The following is a 20,811-nucleotide window of genomic DNA, read 5'->3' as shown; positions in this document are numbered from 1 at the left end:
CCGGCCGCTCTGAATGCGCTCGTAGCAGGCCCAAGACGAGGATGTGTAAGCGAGTCTTAAATGTACGCACACGATGGAGTAAATGCGCGAGTCTGCACAGTGTGCAAATGTACGCTCATGAGCTGCGTGGCTGGGAACGCGAACTGCGCCCGTAATTGCTTTCCGCGCCGCAAAGAATGCGGCTCCTGTACAAGGCATACTAATGTCATTGCGCGCGTACCCGCATTTGTGTGGTTGCGTTTGCCGTTCGCCACAGGCCAAGTGCTGGTGTGCGTGGAAAAGGCATGGCCTAGTCGTGCAGTTGTATCAGCCAGAAACCATAGCCATTTAGTTTACTAGTTCTTACCTATGTGACTTGTGAAGGAACAAGCCGAAAAGTGAAGTAGATGCTTCCTTTAACCTCATGGTTCATTCAGCCCGAAAGCATGGTCAAAAACAGATGAGACGGAATAGTATGCGTGTGTGCTCAGCGTCTGTTCTATAGTGTTTAAAATCGTTAGTGATGTGGAGAAGACACTCGGTAAGGCTTTGGGCCGGTAGTTTCATGCTGAGGAGCAGTCGACGCAGCTGTTGACAAGAGAGAGAAAACAAGGAAAAGGATGACGAGAGCAACTTCGTTTATTCGCGATGCAGGGTTTCTATGTTCAGCTTTTCTCTAATCTGTATTTTATTCAAAGCAGAAAAATAGTGCGCGTTTTCATTTATAATGCGACGCAAATGCGCCTTCAGCAACAAAAATTTCAAACCACTATTTGACAAGCAGGTTTTGTTCTAATAATAAATGTATGTACGGAGATGTGCAGCGCCAGCTACTACTCGGCTCCGATGTGCGATTAAAGGGGGGAAACTGAAAATACAAAAAATCACTTAAGGGCGAGTTCTTCTGAACTATTCATATGTCATGCGAACACAAGTTTAATAAAACCTTTACCACGGAATGGTAAAAACTCTATATACTTGCTGACAGGAATGGGATGTTAGCTTTCTGCGCTTCTTAAATGACACCTGTCACCATGTCTTTGTTATAGCGATGTCTCGATGTGAAATCCTGCAATAAGTTTCGAACTATAAGCATAAATATTAAGAAACCGAGGTGAGGGCCACTGTCATTTAGGCAGCGCTTCTTTTGATAACAATGTGATAAAAGTTTCTGCAATGAAAATTGACTGTTTTAGGGCGAACGGTTTTTTTTTCTTTTTCGCTGAGGGTGGAAGATGAAGCAGAAGCGAAAGCTTTTTCTCCTCGGAGAACGCCACGCTACAAACAGGGATAAACAAGCACTTTATTTGCTGTTCATGGAGGAAATCCTTTTTGACAGAGCCAATCCCCGCGCTTCCTTTTGTAATTCCCTATCTTTCTCATTGAATGGGTGTAAGGGAAAAGAAACGACGTAACGTTATGACAGCGTTCTCGTAGCCTCTCTCTTTTTCTCTTTTCTACTTCTCTGGATTTTCAACGTCTTGAATCACTGTTTTGTTATCATCCCTTGTTCATTACCTTTATCTCACCAAGCATGCAGGTGATTGATTGCAAACATTTGTGAGTTCTAATATAAGATTCGGGCACATAAAACTCGCATCAAGATTGCTTATGTCATAGTAGCCAGATTGCATTTCGAAATCTTTGATGCTTTCATCGGCGTCAAAGTAATAGTTTTGTAATACAGTATGGGGTCACATGCTGACATATACCATGATATACTATATGATCCCTCCTCTTCACTACAGATATAAAAATTGATTTTATTGATAGAAAAAAAAAACAGAGAGGTCGACCTGGGCTAGTCCACTCAAGTCTGGTACTGCGCACTGGGGGAGTGCGAATGATAGTGATAGTACTGGAATGGATGATGATGATAAGAGACGGGGTGAGTGCTTATGTACATTAAACAGCGGCCCTAGTAGAGCCACCCGTCAACTTTCGTGTCATGTAGAAACTTCAACAGGGCATGAGTTGTCCGCACTGCAGTTGCAGTGTCAGACCATGGACCGAAAATAGCTTCCTCCGACAGTGGTTGCCTGCCAACGCTGGCTAGGGAATTATCCAATGTCCTTCGTGCGAGCATGTATGCTGGGCAATCGCACAATATGTGTTCCAGCTATTCAGGCGTCTGACAGCATTCGTAGTCAGGGCTGTTCTATACTGGCTGTTGAGGTGAGGGTATACCGGTGGGCGCCCAAGCAACGCCCAGCCGAATCTTTTGCTCCGCGTAACCTTCGGGAGCAAACAGATTTTGCCGTTTGGATCGACCATATGTAGGCGTCTGCGGAAGCTGTCAGGGGGCGTTCTCTGTGTACTTGTAAGGCCCTGCATGTCGATCTTGCCTCACTGTCAGCGAGCTCATTGCCAATCACACCGCATTCACCGGGCACCCATTGAAACGTGATGAAGAGGCCACCTTGCTGGGCACTGTGATGAGTTCGGCTATTGCCAGCACGAGTAGGTAACATCGTTTTTTCTTTAAAAAGCGTTTTATCGCCTGCAACGCTGATGTTTCATAGCAAAACAACATCCATTTATGAGGTGTCTGCGTTCTCATAAAATGGACTCTCCCGTATTGCCATTAGTTCCGCAGCGTTAGATGTGTATTTGTGGTCGAATTGAAGTCACCGCGTAATACCAAGTTGCGGGATAACAAATTTATTTATTCATTTACCTCACAGGCTCCCGAAGGAGTATTGCGTGAGGGGAGGATACAGGGAATTAGCAAAAAAAGAAAGGAGTAAAAAGAAATTACACATTGTCAGTGAGTAAACATGAAAGAACAAATATCTAACTATATAAATAACGCGATAAATGAAACAAACGACTGTGTGAAGTAACAAAAAGGAGTACCAAGAAATTATACAAAAAGTAGCAGGTGAAGGTGAAAGAACAAGTCTGTAATAGTGTAGCGCTCGTCCTGTGTTCCTGCTTGTCCCTGTGTCATTTTTTGCGCTATGTTTCCGAGTCTGTATGTATCTCACCAACACGCCCAAACTTCTTCCCTGCTAAAGTGTTAAAGCAATTAAAAACAAACATTCAAACGAAACAAAAAGAAAAACCTATACAACTTCGCTACAAGTATTTACTTAGGTGCGCAGTATGGTTTCGTTGTGACGAATTATGGAAATAATATGCATAAGCGTGCTTTGAAGGATACTGGGTTAAGAATGTCAACTATGTCGTTTGGTAGGTTATTGCAATGTTGAATGGCACATGGTAACGTGGAAGAATTGAAAGCATTTGTTCGGCCAAAGATACGCTGGAAACTCAGATGATTATGCAAACCCCGAGATGTACGAGATGGACGAGTGAGCGGCAGAGTGGACTGTTTGTATGCCCTTATCCATGTTTAGGAACACATCCGCAGTCAATTCGAATAGTTGCGTTTCACATGATAGTCCTTTTCCAAAACCATGCTGATGTTTAAAGAAGAACTTGTTAGTTTCTAAGTGATTTGCTACGTTTGAAAAGATCATGTGTTCTAGTAACTTACCGGGAACGCTTGTTAGTGATATTGGGCGGTAATTGTTAACAGCGCTTTTATCGCCAGATTTGAAGAAAGGTACAACTTTACCGACCTTCCAGTCCTACGGAACTTCCCCTGTTGAGAGGGACTGTTGAAGCAAGCAGGAAAGGACTGTGCTAGAGGAAACTACAGTATATTTTAAGATTTTTGAGTTTATACCGTCGATGCCGGAAGAAGTTGACATCTTGAGGTTGTTGATCAGCTCAGAAACACCAGTGGTTGTTATATTGATGGGGGCCATGTATGTACAATCGAGTTCGATGGGTGTTGGTATATTTTAATGGTCTTTTTTTGTAAATACGGACGTGAAGTAATTGTTAAAGATAGATGCTGAAAGCTCTCGTGCAATCGGCAAGCCATAGCTATGAAGTAGTTGTGAAATGCCGGAATCTTTAACGGGAGAGATCGTTTTCCAAAAATTTTTTAGGTTGTTTTGAAGCAGTGATTGCAGATCGCAAGAGAAATACTTTTGCTTGGCTTGACGCAGGGCATTACAGTAGGCTGCGTCACAAGACCTGTTTGCTCCGAGACGCAGGTGTGTCAACACGTTTGGCCGTCCTGTAAAGACGCTTCTTTTTATTCTTTAGAGTAAGAAGAGCTTTAGTGAACCATGGTTTCGATGAGTTAACGCGAAATGAAACCTTTGGTATATGCGCATGTGCTAATTCCATTAGCTTTTCTTTGTACAGGCACCAATTATCGTTCACTGTCCGCTCAGAAAAAGTTGCCAAGAATGAGGACGTGAAGCTTTCCATGTCATTGTTAATAGCGCTAACGTTTGCACTTTTGCAATCAAATACTTGTTTAGTTTTCAGGTGACGTGAGCATGAAGGTATATGAACTGTGAATTGTAACAACCGGTGGTCACTGAACCCAACCGTAAAAGTGATAGCGTTAACCCTCTCGGGCGCGGATGATAGAACAAGATCTAAAATATTATTGATACGAGTAGGCTGGTCTTTTAATTGCACAAGTGAAAAATCAAGTGTTAGTTGAACGAACTCGCAATATGCACGTGATTGGCCTCGCAAGTTTTGCCAGTCAATGTCTGGAAAGTTAAAGTCACCAAGAAGAAAAATATCAGCTTTGTTATATTTGGATCGAATAGACGTAATGTTATCGTGTAATTTGGAAAGGAAATTGTAGGAGCTATCGGGTGGTTTGTAGCATACACCATAAATTGTATTCGATTGGGGAAATGTTACGCTGACCCACAGAATTTCGAGACTCGATGACATCGGCACAAGAAATGACGGGATCTGTTTTTTTATGGCGAGCAATACCCCACCACCTCTCCTGTCGTCCCTATCTCTGCGATAGATAGTGTAAACATTAGAATCGGGTAGAACTTCGCCATCCGTAATTTCAGAGCTGAGCGAAGTTTCCGTGAGTGCCAATACATCACATTCGCAGTCGTCGAAGTATGACGAAACTTCATTGCGTTTAGGAAGAATGCTACGAATGTTAGTTAATGATATAGATAGGTGCGAGGGCACGATAGGCTCGTGTAGTGAATTGGGTTTTTTTTAAAGGCACGTGTTCCCAGCCTAGGTCTTTTGTATCGGGGTAGGGTGATTACAGCGGCGGACGCTGCATCGTATGTGTACACATTGTTATCGATTCTTAGTTTATCGAGGGTTAGCTTAAATTGCGCGTTTTTGGTTTTTGCGAAGTCAATCAGTTTGTGCCGAGCGATACGGGTTCGCAACGAAAAATCCTCACGAACAGCATAATTAGTGTTCTTGAACTTGTGGCCTTTTTCTATTACGCGCTGCTTATCCTTAAAAAAGGCGAACTTGACTATGACCGGTCTATTCTTCTCATCGTTGTATTGACCGAGGCGATGCGCGCGGTCTGTTTGAACTGGATCGATAGTGATACCAATGTGTTGGTTACATAGGTCAATGATTTTTGATTCTGATGATGACCATGATTCGCTTTTGTCATCTGCGATGCCAAGGAATAGCAAGTTGCAGCGGCGAAGTTTATTTTCTGTATCTTCACAGCGCGATGGTATTGTTTTTAGCTGTGTGGAAATACCTTTAGCTATATTCAGTGATTCGGGCGATGTATCGTTGACCGAACTTTTCATTGAAACAATATCGACTTCTACAGCCCGGAGCCTAGTCGACACCTGCTTTAGCTCGACATCAACTGACGCCTGCCATTTTTTTAGTGCTCGCAGGTCATTACGAATGTGGTCCTGGCCGGATTCAAAACGTTGCAAGGTTGCGAGAACGTTATCCAGCACATCCGGCCCGGGGTTTGATGCTATATCACCGGATAGAAGTAGGCGCAACCGACATATGCATAAAGAAAACAAGTTTTTGCCACGCTTCAGTAACGACATTAGCTCACTGGGGCACGACACCGCAAAAAGACACCGGTTGCTACTTTTCAGACAAGAACAGCGGTTCAAGTAACCAACCTGAAACGTGAGCACGGGTGAGCACTCCGTGTTCGAAACGGTGTTGTGCCCCAGCGCGGTGGATGCGGATGGTCGTTTAAATACGGTGCAGCCTATGCTGTCTGTCGAAGCAGTTGGCTTTGAAGATCCCGGTTGCCAGCAGATGAAATGAGTACCATCTAAGGCTGACAGTTGCGTGCGATTCATGAAGCGGTCCGGTGGCTGTTTCCAGATTAATGGGCCAGTTGCGCACAAGGCAGCAGGCGACGCCAGAAGAAGGGACACCTGAAACGTGAGCACGGGTGAGCACTCCATGTCCGAAACGGTGTTGCGCCCCCGTTGTGGCAAATGCAGCCGTTGTGCCCCCTTTGTGGCAATGCAGCCGTTGTGGCAGATACCATGAGAGAACCATCGGTATATACTTGCACAATCGCACTACGTGTTGCAAATATATGTGACAGGGTGAGCTGCTTCAAGCCAAGGGAAGAAATGTGGGACTTCGTAACTCCAGGTATTTGGAGCCTCATTAGTGGTCTCGGTATTGTCCAGGGAGGTATTTTTGGGATGTTGATGGCCGGGAACCTTGCAGATACAATTTGCGTGACATGCAATTGCTTCAGGAAAATCACAGTCAAGGTTGGTTCTTGGAAGCGAAAGCACAGGATGGTGTAAGTGTTTAGTCATCAGGCGAAGACAGGTCTGTAGCGGTTCACGGGGCCTCGATACGTCAATTGGGCAAACTCATGCTTCGGCTATTGTGCCCTTATTTGACGTGCCGCGTCAACCAAGGCATATTCGCAGTGCTTGGGCCTGAAAGCTCTCCAGTGTGCGCATACAAGGTGACACCATGCTATGCGAAGATTGAGCAACAATGCTGGAGGGTATGTAGCCCACGAAAAGTGTTCGGTGCACTAGGAGCAAACTTCGTTTAGAAGGGCCAATCTCAGTCCAGATATAAAATAACTTGTATGAAGTTTATCAGTTTCGCCCTATGCGCATTAACATATTTTGTCCAAGAAAGATTGCGGGCTATTACGACAGCAAGAAATCTGTGGTTTGTGACTAAGGGAGCGCCGTTCCGTCTACAGCGATGTTATATTGTGACATTGATTTGTGTGAGTGCCAATACTGCACGCTGAGTTGCTGGAAGCTGCAGGCCTTTACGGCGCCAGTACTTCGCTGTGATCGTAGCCGCACGTTGAAGCCTTGCACGCACTTGTGGACATGTGACCCCAGATGACTGGATACAAATGTCATCCGCGTACCTTCTGATATGTGTTGCGTCAGGTAGATCGTCTGCAAAGCTTACCAGTATAACATTGAACAAAATTGAGCAAAGGACGCCACCCTGTGGAACACCCCTGCAAACGTCATGTCTATCAGTCTCGCCATCGGCAGTGGACATAAAAATGGTCCGGCCGCTGAGATGACTGTAAAGCCAGCAATACATCCGGCCACCAACACCTAGATCTTCAACTGCCTGAAAAATCGAGTAATGAAGGACGTTATCGTAGGCACCTCTATTATCCAAATATATTGCACATACCAGACAACGGCGGCTTTTCTCATGTTGAAAGGAGGATACCAGACTAATCACACCGTCAATAGACGATCGGCCTCTTCGGAATCCGTTTATAAAACCATGAAATATACCGCTTTTCTCGAATAGCCATTCCAGTCTGCTTCAGTACCCATCCGCTCCATCCCTTTACCAAGACAGCTTGTCAAGGCTATCGGCCGATAATGTGAGAGATCGTGCGGGAATTACCCGGGCTTCAGCAGAGCCACAATACTACTGCACTTCCAGTTGTCAGGCACAGCGCTCAGCCCCACGTAGAGTTGTAGAGCGACAGGAGCATTTCTCGAGCTTCCACACTAAGATGGCAAATCGCTGAGTTTGTTATTCTGTCTCGTCCTGGACAAGATGTCCAGTGGGAAGCAGATATCACAGCGTCGACCTCGTGTATAGTGAAAGGCGAATACAGACGGTGGTTACTAGATGGTGGAAAAACCATTCGTTCTTGCGTGGGTAAACTTCTATTGGCACTCACAAGTAATTAGCAGAAACCTTCGGCGACCTCAGCTTCATGCCGCCATTGCCGTATGGCCACACCGTTGAACGTGGGCAGCTTTCATGGAGGCAATCGAAAGCTTCGCACAATTTGCCAAATTTTGCAGAGAAGTTTCCTCGTGCTCAGAGAGCCACAAAATGTTCTCCATCTTTGTTTGTCGAGCTTATCAAAATTCCGTAGAACATTACGTTGAGTCCGGTGAGGTGCAGATACCTCTTAAGGTGTTTTTGTCCTTCTGCATTTCCGCTCTGCTGAACGTCGTATCGTGCGAAGTCGCTCGTACTGGTCATCAATAGGTGATTTAAGTGCAGGTGCACTGAGGCGATTTGTTGTGTCGTGTATAGTTGACGGCGATGACAATTTCAATATTGAATTGTGATTGGATGATTTGACAGGCGATTTTCATAGACTCCTAAAATGTTGACCAGTCATTGCAACGAGCAGTTTTCGGAGCTGACGGATATAGCCATTTCAACTGGATATATGTTGGCAGATGTTCACTTCCACTGGTGTCAAGATCAATACACCATCGTGTAGAAGACAGCAGGCTCTTTGAAACAAACGCAATGTCAAGACAACTGCTTTAGTAAGAGCCTCGAAGACGTGTTGGCGAGCGATCATTGATCGCCATCAATCCTTGCCTGAGCATGGTGTCAGCCAAGTCTATACCGCGGGCGTTCGTCGAAGAAGAACCGCACATGGGATAGTCGGTATTGAAGTCGCCGATGACCATGTAAGTACCTAGACAAATTTTCCGTATGGATACTAAATAACAACAGTCTATGCACGATGTCGGAGGTATATATCGTCTAATTACTGAGAATGTGCGCCGCTTGTATTTTAGCGTTACGCAAACGCACTCGTTGGAAGTAGGTGGTGAGTCCGTCTTTACGAAGATACGTTACATTCCGACGAACAAAAGTGAGCATTTTGCCTAAATTGTGTTCATTCCTTGACCACAGTGGTACATATCGATATATGTCAGGTTGACTTATTACAGCCACGGAAAACTGGTGCTTGTACATCTATTGGTGAAAGTCTCCGAGGCGGCCTCATAGGCCTCTCGCATTCCACTGCATTATTGCGCATCTTTGTAATTGGTTTCCAAAAGGTGACGCCATGGTGCCTTACTGTAGAGCCATAGGGAGCAATTCCAAAGCATCTAGAACATGTGGCACGGTCTTACCAACCGGCACTGTAGATATTCTGCGGAATAAGGCACGGAGGTCGTAAAGGTCTTGTTCGGTTTTTTCTTTCCCTGTGACCCCTGCGTCCTAAGTGTACATAATTTTGAAATAACCTGTGAAAAATGAATGGGACTACGAGAAAGAGATGACTCAAAGTTAAGGACCTTACAAACTTTTCGTATTAAGTTCAATTTCTGCACTCGAGCATCGCCAGTACAAAAAAAGGGTCGCGGCTCTGATTTCAGGTATTTTTCGTTGCTCTAACTGCCCTTCTAGAGGTAGTGAAATGCAACGAATGCTGCTCGTCGGCATGTAGATAATCGGGTGAGTGGACGATCATAATCGGAATAGAATGAGTTTTTTACTCGCACATGTGGCTTACCTTTCTGTGCACCGAAGGACACGAGGGAGTGAAGTAGCAAAATCTGAAGCACCACAATCGCCGCCTTGCCCACGTGCTGAACCGTAGTCGTCATCTGCATCACAGTCGCCGGCAGCGAACACATGTGCGAGCCGCTCACGTGGTGGCCGCCGATCAAACACGCCAAGTTTGAACAAAGAACACAAAATGTATAACGTGCTCCGTTGGAAGTGAAAGGTGACTTTTAAAATCGATTTCACCTGACGCTGGCAGCGAATGGTTTACCCTACGAAGAGAATGAGAAATTAGCTTAACGAGTACACCAACTCGAGCTCGGAGTGGCAACGGGTGAGGTCGGTTTGAAGCGCGGCCACGGTGCAACGCGGTCGATGACTACTCCGTCGCTGTCAGAGCGCTCGCGACGGTCGGCCGACCACCATCTGCGATCGACGAGCTGCTAGGAGCCCCATTTGAACTGCGTACGTGCTCCCGCCGAGGGAAAAACGCGCAGCGACACCAACCGTGCGCCCGACGAAACAGCCTAGCACCGCCTTCGCGGCTGGGAAGTCCTCTCTCCCTCCCTCTCGGGACCACCGTCCCTACCTCACGCTCCCACCACTCGCCGAGCTCGTTCTCCGAGCCCAGTCTGGGTGAAAGGGCTGCCTGGATTCCCAGATATCTTGATATTGACTGGTTGGCTTTTAACTCCCTATCACAGGCGACACTGAAACCTGGCTTCTCTCTAGCATATTTGTCCCCCTGGGCCACCTTGTACAATCACTAACATATAGTTTATAATCTAGCGTTCCATGACGGTGGCTCTTACGCGCAAAAAAAGGGACAAAAACACGTCACGATCGAGGCGGACTGAAGCGCAAGGTGTCTGCCTCGTCGCTCCTAGTTGGCACGTAAGACCTGCCGTCATTTCATACAGATACCAACGCACCCAAAACACTGTCCTACTGAATTATACCCAGTTACAATGAAGCTCCAATCTACTGCAGTTGTTGTGCAAGCTCTCATTCTGAACTGTAGTAGTGTGCGAGTACGCTGCCTTGTTGATTCCGCGCTTCTCGAAAAAGAACCGTGAAAATGTTCATCCTATTTCGCAACTCTTAGGCATAACTTCAATATCAAGAAAGAGGCTGACAGATGGAATAGCACACTGTGGTATAAAGTTTGCAAACAGGGATAAGGTGCCTCAGAAAGGCTGGCCAACGTTTCGATAGGAGGACATATCTTCGTCAAAGGCGGCCTCGTCATCCTCGGCATGTTAGTTTTAAAGGGTTAGTGCAGTGACGTCACTTGCAGGTGTTGTCGCTGGCGGGTGGTTTTACAGGGAGAGACTTCAGAGGTAATCAGCGCTGTAGTCCGACGTCTGTGAGCTTCGTTCCCAAGACGAGGGGACAAGAGCGGGAGAGTGGGAACGCGGGGAGAAAAGAAAGGAACGAAAAGCAGAGTGGAAAAAAAAGCTAGGGTGACCTCAAGACAAAAAAAAAAAGAAAGAGAGAAAGAACAAGAAAGAAAAAAATAAAGAAAGGCGGGGGCATGGGAGGGCGTTGGAAAGGCGAGAGGTTAGGAAGCATTCAAGGGTGTCGTTGGCGGCATGTTTTTGTGGCATTAGAAGAGCCGGTCAGGCGGTCAGAGCGCGAGTAACACAAAAGACAAAAAAAACATTAGTTGAAAGAGGAACTTGAGTAGCATAGCAGCAATACGTCGAGTAATCTTGCAGTAGTTAAGATGGCGACGATGAGAGAGAGAGAGAAAATGATAAATGAAAGGTAGGGAGGTTAACCAGGACTGAGCCCGGTTGGCTACCCTACACTGGGGAAAGGGAAACGGGGACGGAAAGATTAAAGAAAGAAGAGAAAGTCCACCGGGGATATCGTTCAGTCACTCAGTCCGGATTACAGACGCTGACTCAATCCTGTATCTTTCAAATATCGCAGCAGCGCTTATGTGGCCTTTTGTAGCTGCGATATACGAGGCCATGGTCCCAAGATCTTGTTCAAGGTGAACGGTTTTCTGTCTAACTGGTTGAGAGCTGTGCAGAGATCTTGTCTTTCATTTTCATATGATGGGCAGTAGCACAGTAGATGGTCTATAGTTTCTTCGACACCGCAGGCATTGCACTCGGCGCTATCAGCCATTCCAATCAAAAACGTATATGCATTCGTGAATGCGACGCCCAAGCGTAAGCGGCACAGCATTGCTTCCTCATTACGCGGAAGCCCTGGTAACAGCCGCAGTTGCATAGATGGATCGAGGGAATGCAATCGATGGTGAGTGAAATCAGGTGTGTGCCACTTCTCCAATGTCATACGGTGCGCTAGCTTGCCTAAGTGTTGGGCTGCGTCAGTACGCGATAAAGGTATAGAAACAAGGGTTGCTTCTTCGTGTGCTTTCTTAGCAGCGTCGTCAGCGAGGTCGTTGCCGGAGATACCGCAATGGCCAGGCAGCCACTGAAACACGACGTCGTGCCCTTTCGCAATCATGTGATGGTGAATTTCTCGTATCTCCGATACGAGTTGTTCACAGGACCCGCGACGAAGAGATGACAGAAGACATTGTAAGGCCGCCTTTGAATCACAGAATATTGCCCACCGATTAGCCGGTTGGTTGTTAATATGGCGACGATGAGTCTGCGGTGCAGTGTATGGGGTGGCTGAAAAGCAGCCGCATGCTCTTTCAAGGGGCATTGCCCCAGTCGCTCAATGTGGGTGTCATTACGGTGGCATCCAGATACCGCACTAAATGGAGTCTCGTAGGCCATTATTTCAGTCTTTCTCTAGTTAGTTCGCACCTGCCGCAAGACCTTCGATTCCTCCGTGGTGTGTGAGTTGTACTCAAGTAGGCCTTACAATTCTAGGACTTCAGAAAAAGTCGGACTTGCCATCATCAGCACTCAAGCAACCTATTTTACTTATCTTGTACGAGAAATACAGTGACTGCACACACGGCTATATTGAGGGATCAACTAACCAATTCCGGTGGCGCTGTAGTTATACCAACAATGGGAGTAATTCAGTGGTTCAAGACTTCGCATGTCACTACGTCTACAGCTGCAGAGCTCGTGGCTCTCCGCGACGCGCTTCACGTGGTACATTCTGAAAGTCCTCGACAATGGGCAGTCTCGTGCGATTCAAGGCCGACCTTGCAATGTGTGCAGTCGTTGCTCCGGCATGGAACTCACGATCAGCTCACGTGCGAAATCGTAGAACTTGTGCATCACTTGAGAGAAAAAGACCATGATATTTCTGTTCAATGGATACCAGGTCATTGCGGTATCATTGGAAATTATGACGCAGATAAGGCAGCTCGGACGTCAAACAAATAAGACCACTGCATCCTCATTCCTCTCTCATGGACCAACGCAGCGAGACAACTTCGCATTCTAGCAGGCACACTCTCGTTAGTGCAGTGGAATAGCGCACATACAAGGCACACAAGACTGCTCAGGCTAAACCCTTCATTGTAACTCAGACCTCCGGCCACACTGCACCAACGCGAAGCGTCTCTACTGTGTCGGTTGTGGCTCACGAAAGCTTACTCAGCACTAATCGGAATGGCTGATAGTCCTGCATGTGATGTTTGCGGATGCGAGGAGAACATTGATAACTTATTGTGCCACTGTCCTCAATTTCAAGCACAAAGACAATCTTTGTCCAACAATTTGAAAAAACTAGATGATGGTCCTCTGAGTAACACACAGTACTAGAGCACCGTCCCCACCGATTATAGGCTCAGAAGGCAATGAAGGCGCTTTTGTGCTTTCTCAGAACGTCTGGTTTGCACCAGCGGCTTTGACTCGATGACTGTCTGCGCACGTCTCTATACTCTCTCTCTCTCTCCCTTCTCTTTGTCTATTCTTCCTTTCCCTGGCGTAGGGTAGCCAATCAGAGTCTTGACTGGTTAACATTCCTGCCTTCTTTATATCCCTCTTTCTCTCTCTCTCTCCCTCTAGTTAAATTGTTTCTTAATTATAACAACATGTATACCTTACCATGTCCTACTTTCTCGATTACGTTTTTCTCCGCCTTCCTACCTTTTTACCAAGAGCCTTTTTAACTGTTTTTCAAGTAAGTGTCTGCACAGGAGAGGTTGGCATCATGCGTGATGCCCGCTCCTTCTTCTGTCTTCAGCAAAGAACACTTATAAAAAGTGGCTGGCAAAAACGAACAAAGCAGTAAAAAAGTGAGAGCACGTAGCAAAGGTATACAGGCCGGCTAAAACAAAAACAAAAAGTTCACCGACAATTACAATACTCCGTAATGCGAAATTTGAGCGCAGCTCTATACGTGTTTTCAGAGAGAGAGAGAGATAATATTTAATGGCAGAAAGGTAGAGAGGTCGGCCTGAGTGAAGTGCCTCTAGCCTGCTGCTCCACGCTGGGGAAGGGCTTCGGGGAACAACAGAGATAGAATGTGAAGAGGAAAAAGAGTGTTGGTGCGCTGAATATAATAGATGATAGCTCCACAGCACACTCTTTCTGTGCAACGCGTGCGTGTACACTTTACAGGACAGCACAGTCATCTCGGGCAGAGGTGGAAGTTACTGCAGTGTAGCTAGGAGGCTGTCTGTGGCTTTCATGATTTTTGCCGCTGTTGGCGCCACTGGCGTACTTAAACCAGACAGTAGCAGCTGCAGGGCATCGATTATTTGTCGCAGCATTGTTTTGATGACCGAGTCCTATGGTGATATCTGCGTGCACTGTCTTCGCTCGCGCTGCCAGCTAGTGCAAAGCCCGTGTGCGCGGCGGCAAGCGTGGCCATACGTTCGATTCCAGGTTTGCGCGGCTGGCTTGAAGCAGCACTGGTTTGGAGAGATCTATAGATGCTGATTCAACTACCTTCAGCTGCACCTGCGGAATTTGAACCCGGGAGCTCATTTAAACCTAGATTCATTATTTCAAACTGATGTAATATTCTTAGACTTCTCAAAGCATTCGATCGTGTTCCCCACCTACGACTAATCTGCAAACTCTCTTCTCTCTGCCTACACTCGCAAATTCTAGCCTGGTATAAATGCTTCCTCACCGACCGCCTCCAGTACACCGTTATAGGTGGATGTTCTTCAGCCTCAAGCAAGGTATTTTCTGGAGTTCCACAAGGATCAGTCCTTGGTCCCCTTCTCTTTCTCATCTACATTAATGGCCTCCCTTGTGGTATTTCCTCATCCATACGCCTCTTCGCGGACGACTGTGTCCTTTATCGTCGAATTTCTACTGAGTCTGACCAGGCCCTTCTTCAGAAGGACCTGCATTTAATAGATAACTGGTGTACCAAATGGTTGATGTAACTTAACATTTCTAAATGCAAATTTATTCAAATTTCCCGCAAGCACACTAACATCATCCATGAGTACTCATTACGCACAGTCAACTTCTCGCAAGTACAAACGTATCGCTACCTCGGTATCCTAATGGCTAGCAATCTTAACTGGTCGGAACACATCACGAAACTGATCGCCGACAGCTCGAAAACACTAGGCTTCATCAGAAGAACATTATCGTTGTCACCCCATTCCGTCCGTAAACTGGCATACGAAACTTTTGTTCGAACAAAACTTGAATACGCTTCCGCGATTTGGTGTCCACATCAAACATATCTAATCAATGCAATAGAATCGGTCCAGAACCGTGCTGCTCGATTCATATCTTCAAAATATGACTACAAAACTAGTATCAGTAGTATTAGGGCATCGCTCAATTTACCTACATTAGTCTATCGACGCAAGATAGCGCGTCTATGCTCATTCCACAAGTTGTACTACCATTTTCAACATCTGCGTGAATCATTTCTTCTACCACCAGCACGTTCGTCACGACGCCTGTTCAATCCACTCAGTTTACAGCGCCTGTATGGATCAACTGCTGCCTTCAATAAATCATTTTTACCCACAGCAATCCAGGAATGGACTGCACTCCCAGATGCAATTGTCAGGGAGCATGATCCTGAAGAATTTAAAGAGCGGTTGCTTTCACATTTTGGAAACTACAATTGAACAATCTCTCTTTTCATTCCAAGTGTTGTTGCATTTCAAGTTGCCCGTACTCCTATTTTGTTTTCCTGCATTACTTAACCTGCACTATTTCAATTCATTCTTGATGTAACATCTTTGACTTATGTATATCTATGACCCCCCCCCTTATGTAATACCCTGTAAACGGTACTTAAGGGTCCAATAAATGATGATGAAGAAGCACTGGTTTGGAGAGATCTATAGATGCTGATTCAACTACCTTCAGCTGCACCTGCGGAATTTGAACCCGGGAGCTCATTTGGACCTACAGCTTGTTTACGCTGACGACGCGTTCGTCTCCTACGGTGTTGCACTGACGCTGCCACCTCCTTGTGGGACATACTTGTCTTGCTCATTTGATTCAGTATTTTTATCTCCTTTTTCTATTTAGGACAATCCTTGGAATTGACCTCGTGGAGTCCATCGCAATTCGAGCACTTAATTTCTTTTATTATGCATGAAGCTACGTCATGGCTGGCGGCACAGTGGAGCCATGCCGTCTGGCCTATACATACAACGCTGACATGGCCTAGCTATATGCACTTGTGACATTGCAGTGAGCGGGGCACAGAAGGACGCACCGGGTGTCTCACGCATCCCACCTTGACATGATCAGGTAGCGTGTATCTCTCGAAAAAAAACGTGACGCTCGTCGAGCGACCGAAGCGGTGAAAATGGATGACCTTTACTGTTGAAGACAGAAGCCTCTGTAGCTCTTCGACGCTGATGTCAATCATGACATCGGAAATAACACTTGCCCTACTGTGACCACCATGCACAATGAACAACCGGACTCTATGTGTCCTCAATATTTCTAAGGCAGCCTGCGTCGTTACTTCCTCTGTGACTACGTTTTTCTTGGTGTTGAATCACACTTGGTAATTCCTTTCGGAGCCACATTGCCAAGGTAGGCGTTAAGGATCTGTCTGTGTGCAGAATTTAAATTCTTAGAGACGTTGAGAGGCACAAATGCAAACCTGCAAGCCGGAGTAGGCAGTCCGTCGTGGCTCTGCTCACTCACGTCTTTGGTCGTCTTGTGCTATTTTCTCTTGAGTCGCTTGCCCTGCACGATGGTGTAGTCGTTGTCGGAGTCCATTGGCTCGCTGCTGGAGAAACAAGAACCACACATCTTCATGTCTACGGGGCAAGCCTTACACTACGTCCATGCGAGACGCAGTGCGAAGAGGCGTGCTCGACGCAAGTTATGTCGTTGCCGTCTGTCATCGCCTCGGACGGCTTCTCGTCCAAGAAGGTCTCTCGTCCAAGAGCAGTCTCTTTCTTATACTGTTCCAGTATTATTAAATAAATTAAACAAAGAATTGTTTGACCCCTTCCAGCATTCAAGTGATGCTATTAAGCGATTTTTTTCTTAGCAAGATTACGTAATGTTGCACTCAGTTTAAACCTTTGCCTGTTATTATTTTTTTTCATTTCCCCATGACCAGTTATTTCTTTTTCAAATACCTATGTTTGTGCTGCAATGCATAGCGCTGCTTTTTACAAAGTGTTTTGTTATTCTGTTTCAGTGTTTATTTGGAAAATTGAAAATCTCTGCCTGTGTACTGCACTGCCAAGTTGATAAAGGGGGCAGGACCTCTGTCAAGCTTACGAGCTTTTAGTCCTGTCTCCTTCTCTGTCCAAGAGAAAAATAAAGACTGAATTGAATCGAATGGAATATATTGGCTGGCGCGAACAATCTGTCTCGTGCGGCACGTTGCACACGAAGCGAAGTGTGGCTCGACTGCCTCGCTAATCGGAGATCGCGACAAGCAGCGCATGGGTGACGCGTGGGCGCGATTCACAGCAGCCGCCGTAGATAGACCTCCAGACGACGCGCGCCATTCTGGTGCCATTTAGTAGCCATGTGCGGCAGTAGGGTTTCCTTCTCACGCTTTCGCCGTACCCTCTGCCTCCGCTTTCCTCCTCGCGCTCTCTTCGCTCTCGCTGCTTCTTTTATTCGCCGCTGCGCTCCACGTTCGCGCTTTCATCTGCTGCGCTCGTTGGCCCGGTTAGGCCGGGAACGCTGACGCTAGACGCAGGAGCGAGCGGCGCTTTGATAAAAAGATACAATATCGACATCAAAGCGCTATCGCCGAGTTCACATCAAGATAAAAATTGACGCACCGACGTCACAACACAGAATTTGCACACGAAACAATGTCATTTAAGATAATAGAACAGTGACATTCATTTCACTCGTATTTCAAGAAAACGCAGTCTACAGTACATTACAAGGTTACACAACAGGTTGTGAGCCTGGGTCAAAGATTCTTCGCAAAAGCATTAAACTGCAATGCGTAACCATAGAACATAGTAACAACGCTCAAGTAATTATCTGCAATTCTTATCATTTCGCAAGTAATGTATGGCCTCAGTGGTTTCCCCATTGAGAATGGCCGTTTGTCCAGAGCACACAATTTATATCGTAATTTGTTTCGATGCTGAGCATGAATACTGCATTGCTACAATAGGTGTTCCATATCTTCTTCTAATTCTAATCAAGAGCACATCGCTCCTTCGGCTCGTCCTATTCTATGTGAAAAAACATTTTGCGTATGCAGCGCATAGACGTTGTCTCTGGGTTACTGTTCAAAGAGAACTTGTTACCGTTACTGAAATAATGATCTATATTTCTGGGTCAGTCTGAAATAAAACGGTCTTTCGTCCACAATTTTCAGACAAACAATCAGTTTCTTGCCAATCCCCCACAGTGGGTAAGCGCCAGAAAATGAGAAGCAACCAAGCAAGCAGAATCAGCTCAGAGCTGTCTAATTGTAGATGAGAGGCATGCAGAGGCTGATCGATGACAAGCTGATCTGCCTGACAAATGACCACAAGTGCTTTTGCAGTTTCCAGACATGAGAAGCATCTTCTGAGGCCTTTGACATGCATCTTGTTTGCTCGTTCTTTTCCCATTGTGTATGCTGCAGTAAAGTTTGTAAAATATGGGATAATGACAATCGGGATTACGAAGCTAGTTCCTTGGAGCTCTCGGTAGGGAGAAAGTTTCAGTGGATCCACGCCTTATGGTTTCACTAATGACCCTAATCATCCGCATCTTCTCATCATCAGCCTATTTTATGTCCACAACAGTGCACAGGCATCTCCCTGCAATCTCCAATTGTTCCAGTCTAGCTGATTGCATGTTGTCCTTGCAGATTTTCTCATTTCATCTCGCCCACTAATTATCTGCCGTCCAAGTCGGTGCTTCCCATCACTTGGCACAAATTCTGTAGTTTTAACGGATCACTGGTTATCTGCCCTACACATCGTGCACTTTCTGTTGCAGTAGCAGTCAATTTCAGGTTTACTTTAAAGGGACCCTGGACCACTTTTTATCGAAGTCCAGAAATGCATTTGAAGTGGAAGTAGGTTATTTCAGAAATACTCTGTCGCGGAAAGTACTTCAATGCATTCGGCAGAAATGGAGTTATTGGCAATCGGCCTCAACTGTGCCCCCGTTCCTTCTTCAATGCCTTGCACTTCGAAGGCTACGGCGCAGTGGGGCATGCCCACGCCGCTCCACCTTCTAAGTGTCATCGTGGCACGCAGTCCAAATTTAATTTTGGATGTTACAACATAGATGCCACGACTTTCACCTTTGGTGCCTACGACGCGCTAAACGTAAGCCAAACGCGGTTGTCCTCAGCGAGCCGCAGGGGGCTTAGCCAGTGGACTCGTGGCGGCACACCGCGGCGGCCGCGTTATGTTTGCCATGTAGCCAACCGCAGCTTTATGTCAGCTATCGGCCAATAGCAGCCCTCCAAGGGAAGGGTGAAATAAAGCGTCCGATGAGGAAAGAAAGCTTCCGGAAGAGAGTGAGAAGGGGGCCTTACGTTGAAAAGTGAGCGTTTGAGAGAAAGGTGACGGCCTTGCGAGCTCCACGCACCGCGTACGACAGCAAAACTTGGCTGAGATGTTCGCAGCAGCGTATACCCCAACCGCGGACCAAGCCCGAGGTGTGTTTCAGGGCCCCTTTCATTAGCGAAAAAAACTATATGAAGACACTTTTAGTTATACCCACTGAAAGCTGCTTTTCATTTGGAAAGAGAATGTGACAATGTCACAGGTACTCTATTAGGTAATGTGTTCCTTTGTGACAAGCACGTTCTTACAATCCGGCAAGCTATGACGTGGGGTCGGCTGAGCACGAAAGAAAGCTTTACTGCGTTTTGCAAACTGCAGTCACCTCCCTCTTGACTTGGGCTGGGGGGGGGGGGGGGGGGGGGGGCTCATATGCCTATGAACTCTCACTCTTCGCAGTGAGGGGGAACCAGTCTGAATTACTCAGCTGCCCAATGCTTCTCCAAGGAAATCTTAAGCACAACGTACCTTCGGAACTGCGAGTCTGCGATGATAAAGATATTGCGATTCACCGACTGAATGCCGTGTGCCCTTTAAATACCTTTAAATATTGTTAATTTTATTCGCCTAAAGTAACACCAAAACAGAGTGCACGCAAGCGCTTTTTACAACCTGTTTTGAGTAGTTCTGACTTCTTCGTTTGTAATGTCAGGTTTAATAAAAATAATGCGATAGAGTTATGCCGTCATAACTGCCTGCTTTGGCGCATGAACGCGAACTAAATAAAATATTCTTTCTGTTTTCTTTTGTTTTGTTTTCACTCCACAGAGAAACCAGGACTGGAGGGCTTTCTCAGATCTCAAAAAAAAGAAAACAAAAAAAATCTGGACAAGAAAATATTTCCCCGACACCCTGCTAAATATACGATGGCCTCTCCACGAATTGCGCCAACTGCTTGAAGTGCTCGCAGTCTGGCATACGGGATCGGAAGTGTAATACGTAGGAAAAGGAAAGCAATTTTCTGGAACGCACGGATACGGATGCACAAGCAGCGACTCGAAGACGCGGAGCTGAAACGGCTTTTTCAAAAGCTGCCAGCAGTGGAGACGCAGACAATGCGTAGGAATCGGAGCGTGCGTGTAATATGGGGTCGCGGGCGCCAGCTTGAAGTCGCGCACGCGAGGCAGCAGAGACAATTTCGGCAGGATCCTCTATTCGAAATATCCTGTCTGTGGGATAACCCATATCTCACTGCGTTCTTGTTCTGCCGCTATCGGCATTCGATGCTCCTCCAGGCTGGCTCAGGATTCGCGTGTTGCACCGAATAGCAAGATTGTTGAGAGTATTGCAATTGTTTGTTGCATCAATGGTCAGTTTAACAGTCCATACTTACTACGACACTTTGGCTTCCCTGTTATTCCTATTGTCTGGTTCGCTATGGCACTGGC

The 20,811-nt window shown here is 46.3% G+C and overlaps 1 long non-coding RNA gene across 1 annotated transcript; it reads right to left on the bottom strand.

Moving 5' to 3' along the window:
• Window positions 1-423: 423 nt before the first annotated feature.
• Window positions 424-16,802, bottom strand: LOC135904570 (uncharacterized). Its single transcript, XR_010565150.1, has 3 exons — window positions 16,537-16,802; window positions 9,560-9,653; window positions 424-567 (listed from the first exon to the last, which is right to left on the bottom strand). It is a non-coding gene; the product is annotated as an uncharacterized lncRNA (long non-coding RNA).
• Window positions 16,803-20,811: the final 4,009 nt, after the last annotated feature.

Source organism: Dermacentor albipictus, chromosome 2, assembly GCF_038994185.2.
Source record: "Dermacentor albipictus isolate Rhodes 1998 colony chromosome 2, USDA_Dalb.pri_finalv2, whole genome shotgun sequence".
Taxonomy (NCBI): Eukaryota; Metazoa; Arthropoda; class Arachnida; order Ixodida; family Ixodidae; genus Dermacentor; species Dermacentor albipictus.
This window is presented reverse-complemented; position numbering and strand designations above follow the sequence as displayed.